The 18,942-nt window shown below is 50.1% G+C and overlaps 1 protein-coding gene and 1 non-coding gene across 4 annotated transcripts in view; both read right to left on the bottom strand.

Annotated features, from left to right (window-relative positions):
- ZNF618 (zinc finger protein 618) overlaps positions 1–18,942 on the bottom strand; it is a 149,844-nt gene that overhangs the window by 111,413 nt on the left and 19,489 nt on the right. The gene's annotated exons all lie outside the window — the stretch shown is intronic.
- On the bottom strand, positions 12,096–12,259 carry LOC135455177 (U1 spliceosomal RNA). The gene has a single exon (XR_010442272.1). It is a non-coding gene; the product is annotated as a U1 spliceosomal RNA (small nuclear RNA).

The raw sequence follows: 18,942 nt of genomic DNA, 5'->3' as shown, positions 1-18,942 counted from the left end.
GACATCACAGTGCCACCACAGTGCCACCATCACAGGAGCCCATTCCACAGCCATGGAGCAGGGGCCGATCCCTCTGTGGCACAGCCTGGAGCACCTGGGGGACCCCACCCCTCCCCTGGCCCTGAGCGATTCCCATCCAGGTCCCCCTCCCCAGGGCCCTGTGACACTCCCAAACCATGTGACATTTCCTCCCTACCAGCAAACACAGCCATGAGGAGATGGCACTCACTGGGTGACACTGCCAGACAGGAGACAGAAGCTCCCATGCTCGTGGCAGATACAACCACTCACCTCACACACAGAAACACAGGGAAAGGTTTCAAATGAATTTTCCTGCAGGTGGGAACCCCTAAGTAAACCTGGATGAAAATGGTGTGGCAAGAAATTCATCCTGGATGTCTTTATGTGGGAAAGAAGAAAGAAAATCAGCCCTGTCAAACAGACTTTGAGTTACTTCCTGATAAGATTTATGGGTTTGGTTGAGAAAGATAACTGCTTTAGCATAAGAGACTTAGATTTCTGCACGGCTTACTATTGCACAAGATGTTGAGTCAAAAAAATAAATTAAAAAAAACCCAGCTCTAAAAAAGAAATCAATGTAAACACATACTAAGTGGATTAAAAAACAGCTATCTGATAAATTTTGAAAACCAGCTGTAATGAGAGAATCCTCATTTCTTCCAAGAGAAAGCAGTCTCTGAAAGGATTCAATATCTATCACTGATTTACAAGCAGCTAGAAAATCATTCGCAGTCATGTTTGCACAGAACATAAAATTAAAAATTAGTTGCACATAATTAAAGAGGACAGGTCACTAATACAATGCCATCTGGATCGATGGGTGTGCTGCATTCATTTAAACAAGATGCATTTTTAAGCAGCCAAACTGTGCAAGTAGGAAATAACCAAACCCCAAACTAACGAGCAGCAGAAGGACATTAGCCTGGAAAAAGGGCTGGAAGACACTTATGCCACTGAGGAGGGGCACTCCTGCTGCACCTGAGGGGCCACAGAGGAGGCCAGGGGGGTTCCCTGAGGATGAGGAGGCTGTTCAGTGTGCTGACACCACCAGTGACATCTTCACTTTGTGCTGGTTCCATTTTATGTGCAACAAATGCACCCAGGATGCTGAAGGAAGAGGCTCCTCATGTCCCACAGCAGGAATGTGAGATGTGCCCATCCCTCCTCACAGGCTGTGACAGGCCTGGGTGATGAGGAGCCCTCCCAGGCTGGACAGGTGGACAGAGCATGGTCAGGACTCCCTGGTGCTGCTCAGGCTCTGAAGTCAGCCCCAATTTCCTCCCTGCCTGGCCTGGGTGACTGCGCCAAGAGCCTCTGTTTATTTTTGCTGAATTAGTCAGATGGGTTCCTGTCAAAAACAAAGCTCACTCTCCAGCAAATCTGATCACATCTAACAAAAATCTGCATAGCTTGGACCCAGAGATCCTGACTTACAGCTGCAAAACCCAAAGAAAGAAACAAGGAATGAGGCAGCAATTATTTTCTTCCCACTTTACGTCTTATAAACCCCTTTTCCTCCTTGGCTGCCCAATTTATTTTTGATGACTGCCCTCGATGGCAGCTCCAGAAATCAAACACTTAACCTCTGCAAGTTGCTTCCCTTAATGAATACACAGCAGTTTGCTATTCATTACAGGCAGAAGGAAAAGCCAAATGTGTTTGTGCTGCATTAGCCAGCAGGGCTGTTAAAGCCAGCATGGACAGTAGCCATGGCGACCCCCTCGGCAAGGAACACCCCACTTTCCAAAGCCTATTGTCAGGGCTCAAAACATTAAACAGAAGCAACTTTTTATTATTACTGTTAGTATTATTTATTGCTAGTTGGGAAGAGAATTCACCATCTGTGAAAGATGGCAGCCTGGCAGCACTACAGGAGTTCACCCACAGACTGAGGGTTAAAATAATAATAAAATACTCAAGGTGTTCAGAGTTTATGTAGGGTACCTGAGCTCTGACCTTATAAAGGTGCAAATGGGCACCTTTATAATGGCACAGCAATTGATCTCCAGGCACACCAAACCCCTGGCACTCTGCTAAGGGCACTGCCTGATGCTCCACTGCTTATCCCCAGCACACAAAACCCCACTGAGGTCTGCCAGGACAAAGCCATCCTGGAGCAGACACAGTGATGTATTTCTGTCTCTGAACAGGAGAAGGACAAGGCAAAGGATGAGAGCTTCTATGGCAAGGCAGCTCCAGAGACTCAAGCAAACCTCCCTCAGTCACTGTAAACACTCAAAGCTATGAGAAACGCCATCCAAAATGTCTAAAACATCATGCTGTGTCCCAAACACCAGTTAGCATTGACAATTTTCATGTGAGCTGATAAGTAATTTCTCTTCATTTCTTGAGCTGGAAAATCTGAGACAGATCATATAACCTGCCCAGAGCCACAGGAGAAGATTTTGTGAGAACCAGGCACTTATGTATTGAATTTCAGTCTTGTTTTTTATTCAGAAAATCATTCCTTTGTTTTGGAGAGGATATCCAAGTGCCAAGGGTCATCCCCAGACTCTTCTGGATAGTCAAAACATCAGAAAGCAGATAGAGACAACCTGGGCAGTGAAAGGAACAATGTTAAGGGCTCTTCAAACCACTTACTGCCAGTGCACTTATGATTAAAGGAAAGCAGGGTCATTTGATTGCTTTTCAAAGCTAAGAAGGTTATTCCAGCATGGAGGGATGCAGGCAGTGAGCTCCCACTATCCAGGGAGTGTTTATACAGACTGACACACAAATAACCAGGGACTGCAGCAAATAACCAGGGACTGCTCTCTGGGGTCTGTTCAGTGCTGTCCCTGAAAACGCTGCAGCTCCCATGGGCAGGGGACACTCTGGGACACGGATCTGTGAGCAGAAACACAAACCCAACAGCAAACCCTCCATCAGAAAGCTGCCACAGCTGCCTGCTCCTGCCAAAGGGGATCTGGTGAAAATCCACCAAAGCTCAAGGGCCAGCAGCCTCTTGTGGTCTCTCTGCCAAGGATGCAGAGCCCAGGGCTGGCCCTGTCCCCCAGCCCAGCCCTGTGCTCCCACCCAGCTCTGCTCTGCCAACAGCCCCAGACCAGGCTCCAGGCACTGCCAGCCCTGGCACAGCAGCCTCTGGGGACACAGGGACACGGCCCACCCCACTCCAGCCATCACTCAGTGCCTTTGCTGTGCAGGCACTCCCTGTGAGGATTCCCCAGCTCCAGCCCAACCACACAGAGCAGCTCTGAGCCCTTGTGGCCACAGTGCCAGCAGGCAGTGGCACTTGCAGAGGTGGCTGGGCAGCCCAGCACATGCCAGGCACCAGTGCTGGCCACCACACACAGTCTGGCCTCTGAACTGCCAGATCTGCTTCTAATCTATGTCCTTGCAAGGCCAGTGCAACTACTGCCCCTCTCCAGCAATAAAACGTGGGCTCAGCTGAAGTCTCAACCCCACCTGTGCTGGGTGGATACAAGATTTACTTTTCTCCAACCATCTTCCACAGCTTTGAGCTAGATGGACACTGCTGAAGGCTCTAACATTTCCTATTCTCTATGGCTAATACAATTTTGAGGGGCTACAACTCTGGGAGTCATTCATTAAGGTCAGTATGAATGAGCATTAACTTGGTTTTTAATGAAGTGTAGAACATACCAAACAGAAAATAAACTGATTCAAAGGGCAACTAAAAATGTCCCAAGACCTTCACTCTTCCACATCTTACCCACAAACTGATTTTCAGAGTCAAGCACTTACTCCATGTTGCATTTTTATGTATTTAAATTAGAATATAGAACACAATCAGCAAGGTTGGACCTGTAAGATCACCTGGGATAATAAAAGGTGTCCCTGCCCATGGCAGAGGAATGGGATGAGTTTTAAGGTCTCTTCCAACCCAAACCCATCTAGGATTCAATGACTGAATCCATAACCAACCTTTCTCTCCTGACTGAGGTGATTGGAGACATCTGTGCAGAATGAAAGCTGCTGGGTCCAGCTGTGGACACAACATCAGCCCCTGTTACTCCTCCTGGACACAGAGGGAGGCTTGGGCTCTTCACCTGACCCCAGCAATGCTCTCCAGGGGCTGTGAGCAGAGCAAGGGAAGGCATGAGGAGCTGCACAGCCCAGCACAGTGGAATGGAAAACACCTCCCTGGCTGTTCCAGCAGTCCTTGGAAGAAAAGAGCCCTTCTCAGAACAGGGAGCACCATCACTGCTCCATGGCACAGGTAGAAGGCTGGTTCAGGCTGTCTGGCAGCAGTCCTGGCCTGGCTCCAGACCCATCAGTCCTCACCCACTGAGTGTGAAACGCTCTGGCTCCTGCATCCTGTGTTTATCACTCAGCTTCATGCAGGATCAAGCCCTTGCAAAAATGGAAAGCAGCTGGTCCACTCCTGTCAGAGTGAAAGCTCAGCAGGCTCAGACCATGGGTCCACAGAAGGGTTAGAAAAGTGTATAAAACCAGGAAAAGTCTAAGTGCAACATCATCATCCTAAGTGCAACACCTCCAGAATCATCCCCCATCCTTCACTGAGCCACTGAGGGGCTTCACAGGAGAGAGGGGTTGTCTTTGTGCTTGGCTGTTGGCAGAAACTTCTTTCATTAATTTATCCAGTTGCTGCTTTTTTACTATTCTATAAACATAAAAGATAAGACCAGGCTCTCACACCAACCAGGATGGAAGACACCAAGCATTCCTACCAAACCCATGCCAAATGCTGAAGTGTCTCACATCACACACAAAACAAACAGAGCAGCTACTGGAAGGCAACTTGGAGAGAGCACAGAACCAGATTCAGTATGTCACAGAATCATTAAGGTTGGGAAAGACCTCCAAGATCATCAAGTCCAACCTTCAACCAAACACCATGTCTCAGGCTGCAAGGTGCAGCTGGGTGTGTGTTCTATCCCCATCTGTCAGAGCTGGGGCAGTTCTCTGCTGTCCATGGGCAGTTGTTTCTTTCTCTCTCCCACACCAACCCTCCCTCCAGGAGATCTCTGCTGTCCATGGCCACTGAGTGTCCCTGCAGGGCTGATCCCATTCCAGCATCCCATGGGGAGATGCTGCGCCCAGGGGAGGAGCCAAGCATTCCTACCCGGATCCAACCTGAGCCTGGCACAGCACAGCAGCCTTTGCCCCCTGCATTGCCAGAGGAGCAGCTTTCTGCTGCCCTGCACGGCCAGAGGGAGCCCAGGCCCATCTGCAGCAGCCCTGGAGCTGCAGAGGAAAACTCCCCCCTTGTGCAGGATCCCTGCTGCAGCAGAGCCACAGCTGGCACTGCAGGAGGGCTGAGCCCCCATGGGATGGGGCTGGGACACCCCCTGGCACACAGGGGGCAGGGACTGCTCTCACTCTGGCAGTGGGGTTTTTTTTGTACTATTGCATTTGTATTTTTAATCTCCCTAGTAAAGAACTGTTATTCCCATTCCCATATCTTTACCTGAGAGCCCCTTAATTTCAAGATTATAACAATTCAGAGGGACGGGGTTTGCATTTTCCATTCAAGGAAGGCTCCTGCCTTCCTTAGCAGACAGCTGTCTGTTCAAACCAAGACACACCACCATTCCCACCAAACCCTACCACAAAGTGGATCTCAGAGCAGAGCCAGCACAACACATTTCTGAGCACCTAAATGATAAATCCTGCCCACACCCAACCCCCAGGTCCCTGGCTGGGGGCATCAGCAGCAGCATGAGCTGATTCTCCAGGAGCAGCTCCATGAGGAGGCCCTTGGGTGGCTATGGGTGAGCAGCCCCAGGCAGGGCTGCTGCAAGGATGATGTGCAGCCCTTCCCTGCCTGCTAAAGTCACCCTCAGCCCAGAACCAGGCTGAAGGCATCTTCCCCCTGCCTTCTGCACTGCTCCCAAGCCACACATGTGGCTCTGCCACCTCCCGGCACAGCTGGGGATTCCTCAGTGTGCCCCACTGTGAGAGGGGCGTGGATTTTGAAAAACAAACCCAAAACTTTGTGGCGCCCTCGACTGTTCCCAGATCCTGGGGACGTGTGGGAAGTGTGCTGAGCAATGTTTCTGAAGCAAAGGTTCAGCTTCCAGAGACCATTCCCAGCTGGATGGGAGCCACCAGCACAAGCCAAGGCATGGAGCAGCCTCAGCCCCGGAGTGTGCTGTTAAGTACCACAACTTACAGTAGGCTCCAAAAGCCAAAAATTAGGAAATTTAATTTTTTTTTGAGTTTTAAATTAACAATACAAACTCAATGACATGAAACTTTCTGCCCTTTATTTATTTACTATTATTTTTTAAGGCTCAGTGTGATAGCACTGCACTGAGCAAAGTGTTTGCTGAACATCTCATGGCCTGACTGAGAGAAGAGCTGAACAGACCAACAGGAGAGCAGGGTTTAACCCACTATCCAGCATTTGGGCACTTCAGAAACAGTGCCAAAGAATTTAACACTGCACATTTCTTATTTTAGAGTAGCTGGCGGTGCAATTTGCAAAATCTATTTCAAAATCTATTTCTCCTAGAAATATTTTCATAATTTAATAAAATTAAAAGGAAAACTGGGTATAAGTTTAAGTATTGCTTTCACATTGCAGCCTCCAAAATTTTATTGTGCTGCGGTGTGGAGGAGAACCAGACAATGAAAAGGAGAAGTGATCTCACCCTGGTTTCATTTGTGAAAGAGCCACAAGTGAGATGTTTATAGGATGGATGTGTTGTATCACTTGGTTTTAGGAACCTCTGTCTCTGCCAGCAAGGTAAGGAAGGAGCCCAGAGCACTTGAGAGTTGGCTTTTCTTCAAATAAATCTGCATCTCTGAAAGGGTCGGTGATGGCCAACCATGACTGTCCCTGCCCCATGTTCCAGCTGCTCCCCATGGCCTGGAGAGCTTGGGGTGCCTGGGAAGGGCTTGGGGTGCCCATGAAGGGCCTGGAGGGCTCGGGGTGCCCGGGAAGGGCCCAAGTCCTGGAGGGCTCGAGGTGCCCAGGAAGGGCCTGGAGGGCTCAGGGTGTCACAAAAGGCTTGGGGTGCCCAGGAAGGGCTCAGGGTGCCAGGAAGTGCCCGGAGGGCTCGGGGTGTCCACCAGGAAGGACTTGGGGTGCCAGGAAGGGCTCGGGGTGCCCAGGAAGGGCTTGGGGTGCCCGGGAAGGGCCTGGAGGGCTCAAGGTGCCCACGAAGGGCCCAAGGCCTGGAGGGCTCGGGGTGTCAGAAGGACTTGGGGTGCCCAGGAAAGGCCTGGAGGGCTTGAGGTGCCCAGGAAGGGCTCGGGGTGCCGGGAAGGGCCTGGAGGGCTCGGGGTGTCAGGAAGGGCCTGGAGGGCTCGGGGTGCCCAGGAAGGACCCAGGGCCCCAGCGCTGCCCGACCCCACCCAGCCCTGCAAGGTTTGGTGGCCACCAGTGCTGAAATGCAGGGCCCGGTGCCAGCAGGGCTGGGCCTTTCACAACAGCAGGGACTTTCATGAAACTTCTCTCCAGAATTTGTCCACTCATTATCTATTACAAAATATGTTCCTGTAGCTAAAGGGAAGCCCCTTTAGGGGCACAGACAGAGGAACAAGCTATGGAGGCCAAGCATGTGTGATTCCTTGTCTGCTCACCATGGAAGCCCAGGCAGGACTGGCTGGGAGGGACCTCCAAGCCCATCCAGTGCCACCCCTGCCATGGCAGGGACACCTCCCACTGTCCCAGGTGCTCCAGCCCTGTCCAGCCTGGCCTTGGGCACTGCCAGGGAACAATTCCTAATTCCCAATATCCCATCCAGCCCTGCCCTCTGGCAGCTTAAAAATATTCCCCCATGTTGTGTCACTGTCTGCATATGTGAAAAGTTCCTCTCTCTCCTTTTCACAAGCCTCCTTGAGCTCTCCCTGGAACCTTCTCCTCTCCAGGTGAGCACCCCCAGCTCTCCCAGGCTGGGTCCAGAGCAGAGGGGCTCCAGCCCTGGAGCAGCTTCATGGCCTCATTCCAAAAGTAACAGATCTTGTGCTGAGGAACCCAGAGCTGGAGGCAGAATCATTCTATGATTCTATGAAAAAATCCCATAACCAGAAGCATTTAAACCCTCATGTGCTGGCCCTGTGCTAATCCACATCAGATAAACACCTTTTGCAATCCCAGACCTCTGTCCAGCAGCTCCTGAGCAAAATCAGGTCCACATCATTGGCAGTATCTTGTGGGGAACACAGATTTATTGCTCCTTGTACACCTCCAAGTCCTGTGGACATTCCTGCACGTCCCAACATCACCAAAACTGCAGCAGGGCCTCAGAGCAGCCAAGGAAATGTAGGAGATGACAAATAATCAATTCCCCCTGGAGCAGGAGGGGAATCATTTATTTCACAGCTGCTTTGTACCTGTAGAGAAGTCTTGGCACAGCATCTTAACTGCACCTTGAATGCTCCTTTGAGGCACTGAAGGTGCTCTGGGGGATCATGCAGTGTTAATATAAATATATTAAGGAAATAAATGAGGAGCTGCTCCTGCAAGCTGCAGTAACATCTCATGCAGTCCATTACAGACTGCTAAATTCAGGAAAAATCTTGAATTTTCATCAGAGACAACCAAAAGGTCAGTCTTTCTTATGGGATTTCAGCCATTTGAGTGCCCTTTTGAGCTACAATCTTGAAATTAGGAATAATTCATTCATTACAGACTGCTGATTACAGGAGGGGGGGAAGGAAACAGAAATTTGACATTTCTTTCCAGTTCACCAAAAGGTCAGTCTACTGATTTACAAAATTTATATTAATTTTAACTCTGAGTCTGTCACACTGGGCACGAAGCATCCAATTTGGGGAAATTAAGGTCATTTAAGGTCTCCAGTTGCATTTATCATTTAGAATGCAAAAAAAGTTATCAAAGGCAAAGCTGAGGGAGACAATGGCCAAAGTCACCCAAATTTGGAACAGCTGCCAATTTCAAAACACTAAAATGCATTTCAAAGCAGAATTAAAAAGAAATTAAAAAGATTTTAAGTGTCTTCTTGCCACATACTGCCAGACACCAGCTGCCATTACTACAAGACAGAAAGAAGCTAAAATTCGGGAACCATCTCTCATGGCAAACCCATCTGTCCTCAAGCCACACTGGACTCATCTGGGCTCACACCATCACCAGCACTAAGGCCAGCAGGGTCCCTTGCCACCAGCAGCCTGCTCACATCCTGGAAATCCTCCTCTGAGAGCTTGAAAACACTGAGAGAGGAGGAGGAGGAGGAGGAGGCAGCATGGAAGTCATCTCCTGGAGTGGCTGGAGCAGAGGAAGGAATGCTTCAGAACTGACTCAAAGGTCATGGGGAGGAGGGTGGGAGGGGTCTCCCACAAATTTGGAAAATGTTGCCCAGCTGCAGAGCAGGACCCAGCCTGGGAGGGCCCTGCTGGGGCTCCCCAGCCCTCAGGACAGCCCCTGCACAAAGCTGTGCCATGGCAGAACCAGAGAAAAGACACAGTCAAGAGACCCCTGCCCACAACCCCAAACACTGTGAGCCCCTTGCTGAGCTCCAGGAGTGCTGTTATTGGCAAATAAGTCACTGGGGAGACCCCCAGCCCTGTGCAATGGCAGGGCTCAGGCTCCCTCCCTGCCTCCCAGGGAAGTTCTGCTCAGCAGCTCTGCATCCCAGGGCATGGAAAAGCATCCCAAGGTTTGTGTGGAGCAGCAAGGACACAGAGCAATCCCAATGCCTGCTTTCCTGCCCTGACCAGCCCAGCCCTTCCCTCAATGGCTCTCAGGGCAGGGCTGAACCCTCGGCTGCTCTAAACCAGCCAGCACTGCTGCCCTCCATTCTTTTTTTCATGGAAATTTCACTCTTTTTAACAATTCTTTATAAAAATTGCAAGGAGGTCTGTCCAGGCAGGAGGGTGCTCCTGCTGTCACAAACAGGACCTGTGTGCACTCAGGCTCTGCCACTTCACACTGACTGTCTATGCAGCAGCCTGACAGGACCTTCTTCTTCAGACACGAAAAATTAAGGAAACCATCTTGGCATTGAGGTAATTTTGTGCTCCAGCCATAACCTCTGCCCATCAAGCCTTTGTTCACTCTACCCATGTTTATGCTGTAAGGAGATTTACCTTTTCGAGCTTCTTAAACACAGAAAGTTGGATTTGACCACTTTCCCTCTGAGAAAAAAAAATAAAAATCCGTGCTTGGTTCTGTTTTAAAAATTGGCCTTGGTACAAGATTTTAAAATAAATTGCTACTTTCTAAACTATTTGCAAACACTAGTTCCTCTTTGTGTTTCATTTCTTCAGGGGGAAAAAAAAATCTAAATCTAATCCACAATCAGACATTTTCCTTTTTTTTCCTCCTTTTTAATTTAGTAACTTGTGAATTCATGCATTGACCCAGCTGAACAAAGGGCAAAGACTGTTAAATTCCAGAGCCCAGGAGATATTCGGTTACTCATTCAAGGCCTTCCACAGAGTTTAAAAATAAATAAAAATGAGCCTTAGCGAGGAGGAGTGGCATATTTGGAAATGACACTTTTAAATTAACAACTGAAAAGGGGAGAAAGGTAAACTGGGAAGAGATTAGCTGCTCGCTGTGCTGTGAGGGAAAGATGGAGTGGGTTGGAACTCATTAGCCCAATTACATAATAGATTGTTTTGGCCAAATTCAAAGGCAATAAAAGCAGAGAGAAATGAACATTAGGTACCAGCAAAGATGGAGGAGGTGGGGGAAAGAACAAGAAAAGGCTTTTTATGATTTTATTCGTGAAGCTTCTTTCAAAGGTTCCATTTCAGCAGGGAAGCACCAAGCAGAGGCAGGAATTTGGTAAATAACCAAAATCAGGCTGGGGGTGCCCAACGCCAACACTACAGTGGTGGGGAGGGAGTGCTGGAACACCAACCAAGGGAGAAAACAGAACTTGAAATTTCCCCGTCTTCCCTTCCTCCTGGCCCTGAAAAATCACATTTCATTGAATTCAAAAGCATTCTGAAATTTTACTAGTTTAGGAAAGATTGAATAAGCATGTAATTAAATTAATTACAGAATCACTGCTCTGCATCCTACTGCAGGAATAGCAGTGAATCAACCAAATGGATTCAAAATCACTTCCTAAATGCTTTCCAGTCAAATAAAACTTCAAGTGCAGCTTCAAACCACTCACAGCACAGTCCACAAAAGCCCAACCTCTCCATCAGTTTGCTCCAGCCATACAGGACACGCTCCTAAAGAGCACGACCCGAGCTGGAGGATTTCCTTTCCCAAATAAACAGCAGCTGCTCAGAGCTGGATGCCTCCTGTCCTGCCTGCATTCCCTGCCTGCATCCCCTGCCCCACATCCCCAGTTCCCATGGACAGCCACCACACCCTGTGCAGGATCACAGAATCATTTAGGTTGGAAAAGATCTCCAAGATCAAGTCCAGCCTTTGACTGATGCCCACCTCATCAACCAAACCAACTTCTTTTTCCAGCTTCTCACCAGTCCTGAGCACAAGGAGGAGATGGAGAAAATCCCTCTGCATGTTCATGGCTAAAGGATGCACACAAAGTGCGTGCACTAATTGAGGATGAGAGCCTGGTTCCCACCAGGAAAGTGCCACCACCATCCCCACAGCCTCTGCAGGCCCAGAGCTGAGACTCCAGGGCCTCAAATGAGGGTTCTGTGTGGCTCACTCCTGGATGGACTAAGACATCCAGTGCTGGCCTACAGAAGAGCATCATTCCCTTTGCTGGGGCTGTCTGAGATCAGAGGAGCCCCATTCCCCCTGTGGGAAAGCAGAGGAGCACAGCCAGAGGTGGATTAGCTACAAAAGGCATGAGCTGCACCCCAGCTCTGGCAAACAGGAGCCCAGGAGCAGCAGCACGAGCACAGCAGTGCAGGAGCAGGCACAGGCTCCAGGAACACGGGCACAGCCTCAGCCATCACCCACACAGCTGGGGGCAAGGCTGTTAATGCTTAATGGGCAGCCTGGGCCGGCAGGGCTGGAGGCTGCCAGCAGCCCTGGCTGCAGAGGGACCGTGCTGGGGCACCACAGAATCACAGAATCATGAGGTTGGAAAAGACCTCTAAGATCATCAAGTTCAACCTATGCCCTAACACCTCAACTAGACTATAGCACCAAGTGCCATGGCCAGTCGTTTTTTAAACACCGAGATGGTGACTCTACCACCTCCCTGGGAAGAGTATAAAAGAAGGAGGGGAGAGCACAAACACAGTCCCCCACTACCACAAATGATGCAGTTGAGTTCCCCACATTTGGGGAAATCGCAGGGGTCAGCATACCCAGAGTGCCAGGGATGAGCCTGGCCCTGGGAAACCCACCTGCCTGACTGTGGTGTCTCCCCTGCCAGGTAAGTATGGGGCTGCCTCCCCCCGGCAGGGAGGAGGCCCATGGGTTTCTGGGGGAGCAGTTTGATGGCCTGGGGGGAGCTCTCTCTCTCTGGATATTCCTCCCCTTTCACACAGGAGAATCTGCAGCTCCTGCTCCCACTGCACCAGCACCGACCCAGCCACCTCAGCCCTGCATCACACACACACAGTGTCCCCCTCCAGGAGGGCCTTCCAAAGGCACACACCAGCACAGGGGACCTGTCACACTGCCCTGAGCACAGCAGCACACACACTGCTCCAGGGAAACCAAGTGCAACTGCTGACACAGCAAGCAAACACCAACGCTGACCTGGGGGACTTGGCACAAATGAAATGAAGGAAGTTCCTCCACCAGCAGTGCTGCTTCCAAAGGCATGTTCATGCACACTCTGCATGGCTCCAGCAGCAAAGGCAGCAGCCAAAGGCAGCTTGCATTCCCCACCCTATGGGAGACACAGCTCAAAATCCCTCAAGTGGTGCCAAAGGTGGAAACAGCCAAGCAGGAAACCCATAGAAGGGTGCTCAGGCAGCAGGACACCAACACCACCTCCTGCTTGCCCAGACAGAAACACTTACTAAAAAATCCAAATAAGAACTCCAGGCCCCACACCATGTTCAACAAGCTGATGGTCCTTTTGTCCAGAGAGAATCTCACCAGGTTCCCCCAGGCCTGATGGGATCATACAGGATCCTCACCTCAAAGCAGAGTGACCACCTGGTAAAGCCAGCTCCAGCTTACTGTGTATGCAGGGTTGGGCAGGAGCAAATACAGGCAGGGGTTTTCTCAGACTCTTGTCACTCAGGAGGACCTGCAATGTCCCCAAAAATGCTTTAATGCAGACTTTCTCAGAGCTTCTCACACTCTTGTCACTCAGGAGGACCTGTTATGTGTCTCAGCTGCTCTTGTGTCTCAGACATCTTTTTGTGAAAATCTTTTCTTTAAGACTTTCCTGCTGAAGCTGAGAAGTTTCAGCAACAAACATAAACAATGGTTATCTGCTGCTGTGGAATGCAACAGGTGCACCTGTGATTGGCCCATCTTGGATGTGTATAATTAATGGCCAATCAAGAACTGAGCTATCTCAGTCTGAGAAAGCTCCTTTGTTATCATTCTTGCTATTCTATCCTTAGCATAGCCAGCCTTCTGAGAACTTTTCTTTCTATTCCTTTCAGTATAGTTATAATGTAATATATATATCATAAAATAATAAATCAAGCCTTCTAATCATAGAGTCAACATTCTCATCTCTTGCTTCACCTGAAAACCCCTGTGACCACTGTCACAATAATGTCCCCAAAAACTGCTTTGGCTGCTGAAGTACCTGCCAGCATGTGCAGCCACACGTGCTGCCTGACCTGGGCAAGGCCAGCCCAGAACCAAGAGCTCAGTGATGGGATGGGTTCCAACTCCTCAGCTGACCTTCCCTGACCCAGCCAGGGCTGCAGGAGCAGCAGGAGCTCCAGCAGCACCCTGGACAGGCTCAGAGCTGGTGCTCTCCCAGCTGGCAGGGGCGTGGGGCACCCAGTGGGCACCGAGCTGTGCCCTGACACTGCATGGACACCTCAGCCCCCCAAAGGCATTTCAATTACTGCATTAAAAGGTGTGAAACGCTTCCTTCCCACACACTCTTGGCCATCTCCAGGGGCTGGGAGCCAAACCTCTCCTTGGCAGAACTAAAGCAGGCTCCAGAGCTCCCTGGGCAGTGATGGTCTGGGGCTCTCTGGGGCTGGTGCTCCCCTGGCTCGTCCCTGCTCTGCCCCCTCACACCCACACACATCAACCATGAAAACATCACCACAGATCTCTGCAACACAGCTTCAGAGGGACTTGGATAAACTGAGCAGTAAAAACCTGCCAAGAGCAGCTGGGACTGAACAAAACCTCCCAGAGAAAGCAAAGCTGAAATGGGTGAGGACCCCTGTGCTGACCACGCTCTGAGGAGGGGCCTCCCAAGGAGCCTCTCACAGCTCTGCAGGGGGAAATGTGCAGAAACCACTAAAATCAAGGAAACCACTCAAATCAGAGTAGAATTATAAAAAAGATCCAATAGACCCATGCTCTGTGTAAGGAAGGGGCTGAACCTGATCTCAGCTGCCCTTTACATGCAGGGAAAACATCAGCACAGTACAAGTAACCAGCAGGAGAAGAAAGGGAAGGGAAGGAATTGTTTAAAAAGGCAAAATAAACAGAAATCACAATTGTGCCATGAACCCATTCCCACCACAGTTTGCAGGCTTGGCCATCCTGTCCCAAAACTACTCTGGGAGCAGTGAGGAAGAAATGGAAATCCACCAAGTTTCATTTCACTACTACTTCACTCCAGCAGCACCAGATGTGGTGCCAAGATTTGTGCCAGGACTGGGGCAGAGGCAGGGAAGCACATGGCAGTGGCATTTCAGGCAGAAGCTTAAGGTAACTTGGGAAATGGGGTACAGAGGTACCAAATGTGTTTTCTTAAATATTCGTATTGTTTATTTAACTTTTTTATTATTTAACTTTTAAAAAAATTATTTAACTTTGAAAAAAGCAATCTTTACATAGTAGTACTTCAAGCCACTAATATCAACTTACTTATTTTTCAGTTGAGCTCCAAAGAATCCCAGCAACAGGGTAAACTCCTCATGGAAATTAAAATGGCTGAAATTGTCTCAAACCATCAGAAATAATAGCAATGGACCAGCCACATGTAACTCCGGGCACCAACATTTTATGAGAAAAAAAATTGAGTGTGCTTTATTTCAGAATTCAAGGAGGCCAAAGGTCCTTTACCTCCACATCCAGTGCTCAGGGCCAGCAGTCCCTGTCCCATGGACCAGGGAAAAGGAAAGGCAGATCCAGACTCTGCCAGGCTGAGAACACACTGTCATAAATTCTCACTGTAACAGAAAACCCAGCTGGTTCATTCACAGCAGTCCCCACAGCAAACAGAGCAGTTTGCTCACAAATGACTGTGGTCCCTGGTGGAATTAGGTGCTGCCCTCCATTGCCACTCTGCTGATCAAGGAGTTTCACGTAAAGAAAAACAGAATCACAGGGAAGCTGCACATTTGCCTAATTCTGGGATTTTACCCTTTTTCCTGAGGTGGTGTGCTGACCAATTTCCTGTCACCAACCCTTTGTACCCCATGGTGAGCTGCACCTTGGGAAACCTCTGCAAATTTTGGAAGGAATGGAGCATGAGAGGGGGAGCTGCTCAGTGCATCCCTTGTTCCAGCCCCTTGGGACAGGACAGGTCAGACCACAGGACATCAGTGCCCCCTCATGCCATGGCTCTGGATTCCTGCTGGCACTGCAGGACAGGGCTGCTGGGATTCTCCTGCCTGTGGGGTCAGGCTGCCCAACCCGAGCCCTGCTGGACCCCAGAGCTCTGTCTGAGCCACACTGGCCAGGCACTCAGGGAACTGCTCAGGAACCACACCTGTGAGCAAACAATCACCCAAAGCCAACATCCAAAGGGTGCAGCAGGGCTGCAAGGCTCCTGGAGAGGGCAGAAGGCTGGAAAGGGCTAAGGGAGGGAGCCTGAAGGTTTCCATGTGTCTTCTCAGGAGCCTTCTAGGACTGCCCTGGAGCTCAGACCTGGCACACACTGCAGGGGGAAGCACTAAGATGAGACACAAGTATTTTTATATAGCATGTCCTAAAACAGAATTCTCCATTTGGCTTCATCCTAAGAGGAAGGTCCACCTGCTTCTTGGAAAGGAAGGGCTCCCATGGCCACTGCATGGCTCCAGCTGCAAGGCAGCAGCTCCCCAAGTCTTCAGGCATTAAATACAGTTATAGAGACAAAAATGCAGGGGAGGCCTGGCAGCAGCTGGAAGGGTGGGAGCACTGCTCAGGGGTGTTTTTGTTCCAGGGCTCAGAGCCATGGTGGGAGCTGGTGTGGGGTCTGGTCCCAGCCCAGTGGAGGCAGGGCATGGCAGGGGGGCATGGCTCTGCTCCAGGGCTCAAACCCAGCTCCTGCTCCTGTCCCTGGCTCTGCCACCCTGGGAATGGTTTATTCTTCAGCTACTCATAACCAGGCTAGACACTGACTCACAGTGCCCAGCTCCACCAGGGCTGACCTCAGCCAGCAGTGCTGAAGAGCTGATGCCACACAAGCCAGAGCCACTGCTATCAAGGCATGTGAGAAAGCCTGGTCAGACCCCAGAGTGAGCACAGGGAGATGACAGCTCCAGATTTGGGGCTGAGCTGGAATCACACCATGCCTTAAAGCATGAGGGGAGCAGAGCTGAACCCTGAAGGGAGCTGATGCTGCAGCCACATCCCCACCCAGGTCACAGCAACCCCACTGCAGTTCAACCACGTCCCCGTGAGCTGCTGCTCACACCGCAGGGAGAGCTATTGAAGGGAACTTCTCCCTTCACACCCACACCACTGCTGAACTCCAGTGCTCTGGTTCAGTGTCACAGTTCCCATCCCCTTATACCACAAGAGAGGTGAGCACCTGAGTGGCTGCAGTGGTCTGATGGCACCGTGTGCTGCCTTCCTCCTCACACCCATCCAGCTCCTCTTTCTGTTTCCTGCTCCCCACTCACTGCTCCCCTCCACAAGCCAAGTTACTCACCAACCTGGCACAAAGCCCTGCTTTTTTTTTAATTTTTTCATGTTCTTTTCCAAGGTTAGGGACATAAATCTACCCCCAGAAGGCTCCAGCTAACACGAGCCCGTGAGATCGGCAGCAGATGACCACAGGCAGAAGGCAGAGGACCAGCACTTTGGTCTTTTGGCAACAGCGTGTTCTTGGCCAGGCTCCCTTTCCCATCTCTCAGGCTCTGCTTGCCACCCACTCCTCCCTTCCCCAGGATGACTCTCAGTGTCGTTAACATCCAACAAACGAGGGCTGAGGGAGTTCACACCTCCAGTTATTCAGTAACGCCGCCGGCAAACCCGACACTGTAACGTGCTGCTCTGCCTCCAGCCTGCGCTCGGAAAATCCTCCTCATAAAAAGCACAGAGCTATTTTTAAAGGAAATCCTGGATGCCTCTGAACGTGCAGGCAGCAGCAGCCACAGAGGTACAACAAGCCAAGGAGTCTCTGGGCTGGGGCTGCAGTCTGACACCACATCTGCAGCGCGGCCAAGCAGGGAGCGAGGCTGCAGCGCCGGCCAAAGCCACGGCGCTGCCCTGGGTGCCAAGAGACACAAGAGTGAGCCAGGAGCATGGCAGGAGGATCTCGGGGGATGCAGCAGCTGCTGGTGGTGGTCAGTGCTCCCTGCCAGGCCCAGCACGGCGCTGGCTGTGGTTACACCCCACACACACCACGTCCAGCAGCGCACCTGAGGGCAGGTGTGGCTCCAGCGCTTGTTTCATCAGAGTTGATGCAACCAGGTCATCCAGTGAAGGCTCACTGGAGGGAGAATTTTACTGAAAATTGCATTACTCAGCCTTTAAAGACTCCAAATGATCCTTTCAAGGAAGTGAAGAAAAAAGTGAAGGAAAAGGATTAATTTCTCAAAGTTCAAAGGACAGAATTTATTTTTGGAAATAACGTTTCACTACAAATCCTGCAACTGAGACAAATCAAAACCAGCAACACCACAAACTAAATCTGAAGGACAGGACTGTTGGAAAATCTCTCTCCAACAAAACAGAGGAGTGACACAACAATTCATGGAGGCCACCTTAGGGAACATCTTGGTCTCATCCACCACTGCTCCTACAGGCAGCAGGTCCACACAGCTACCTCTCTGCCAGGACCTGAGCTCCAGGGACACATTGTCCCAGAGCAAGGGCTCCTGACTGCAGTGAGTCCCAACAGTGTCCTGCATCCCATTCCCACCTGCCATGTTCCCAAAGGCTCATTAAGAGATGCCATTCAGCCCCCCTTTCCTTCCCCCTTCATTTTGAGCTGATGCCACCCAACCACAGCATGGGGGAACAGAGAAGCCAGGATTTGAGAGAAGCTCCAGCACAGCTCAGTGCAGTAACATCTCACCAGCAAACCCTTCCCTCCACCAGGATTTCCTACTTTTATCTCCTCTTTCTCTGGGCTACTGGCTCCAGGACTCCATAAACCTCTTTTTCTTTTCCAGTACAAGATGAAACTTCTTTTGCTGCCAATTAAATTTGCTGATGTACAAAGGTTCTCAAGATCTATGCAACTTCTGCACAAATATCTCCCACACATTGGTTTTGGACTTTAATTAAACTTTTCTCCCCTTGAATCAAACTACCATTTTCCTCTGATCATAATTTGGTTGGATGAGATACAAAGTTGGAGGATATCAGATTTGAGGGAAGAGGAAAGCAGAGCACAACACAGACGGGGTGTGCTTGTCTTGCTTTATCTATTTCCCATTCAGCCCCACAGACACCCTGCTCTCATTAGCACTTAAAGCAGGTGAAAATAAAGAGGTTTAATATTAAAACAGCATGGGCAGATGGAAAAACATCCACCTGGACCTGTTGGAACTTGCCCAATATCATTCCCAAGCTCTTTCTCTACACAAGGAGCTTTTTCACTCCTACAACTGTAACTCCTTATGTGGGCTAATAACATTTAGTATGAAACCTCTCAAATCCCATTTGAAAAAGAGAAAACTTAAGTATTCAATAATTAAGACATTTCTCCACTCCAACAAAAACCTAACAGCTCAAAGACCATCCTGCTGCCATCATGGAACCAGGCTAACCAGGTCTGCTGCTTCCACCTGAGCCCCAAGGTGTGAATC

This window comes from Zonotrichia leucophrys, chromosome 17 (assembly GCF_028769735.1).
Source record: "Zonotrichia leucophrys gambelii isolate GWCS_2022_RI chromosome 17, RI_Zleu_2.0, whole genome shotgun sequence".
NCBI lineage: Eukaryota > Metazoa > Chordata > Aves > Passeriformes > Passerellidae > Zonotrichia > Zonotrichia leucophrys.
This window is presented reverse-complemented; position numbering and strand designations above follow the sequence as displayed.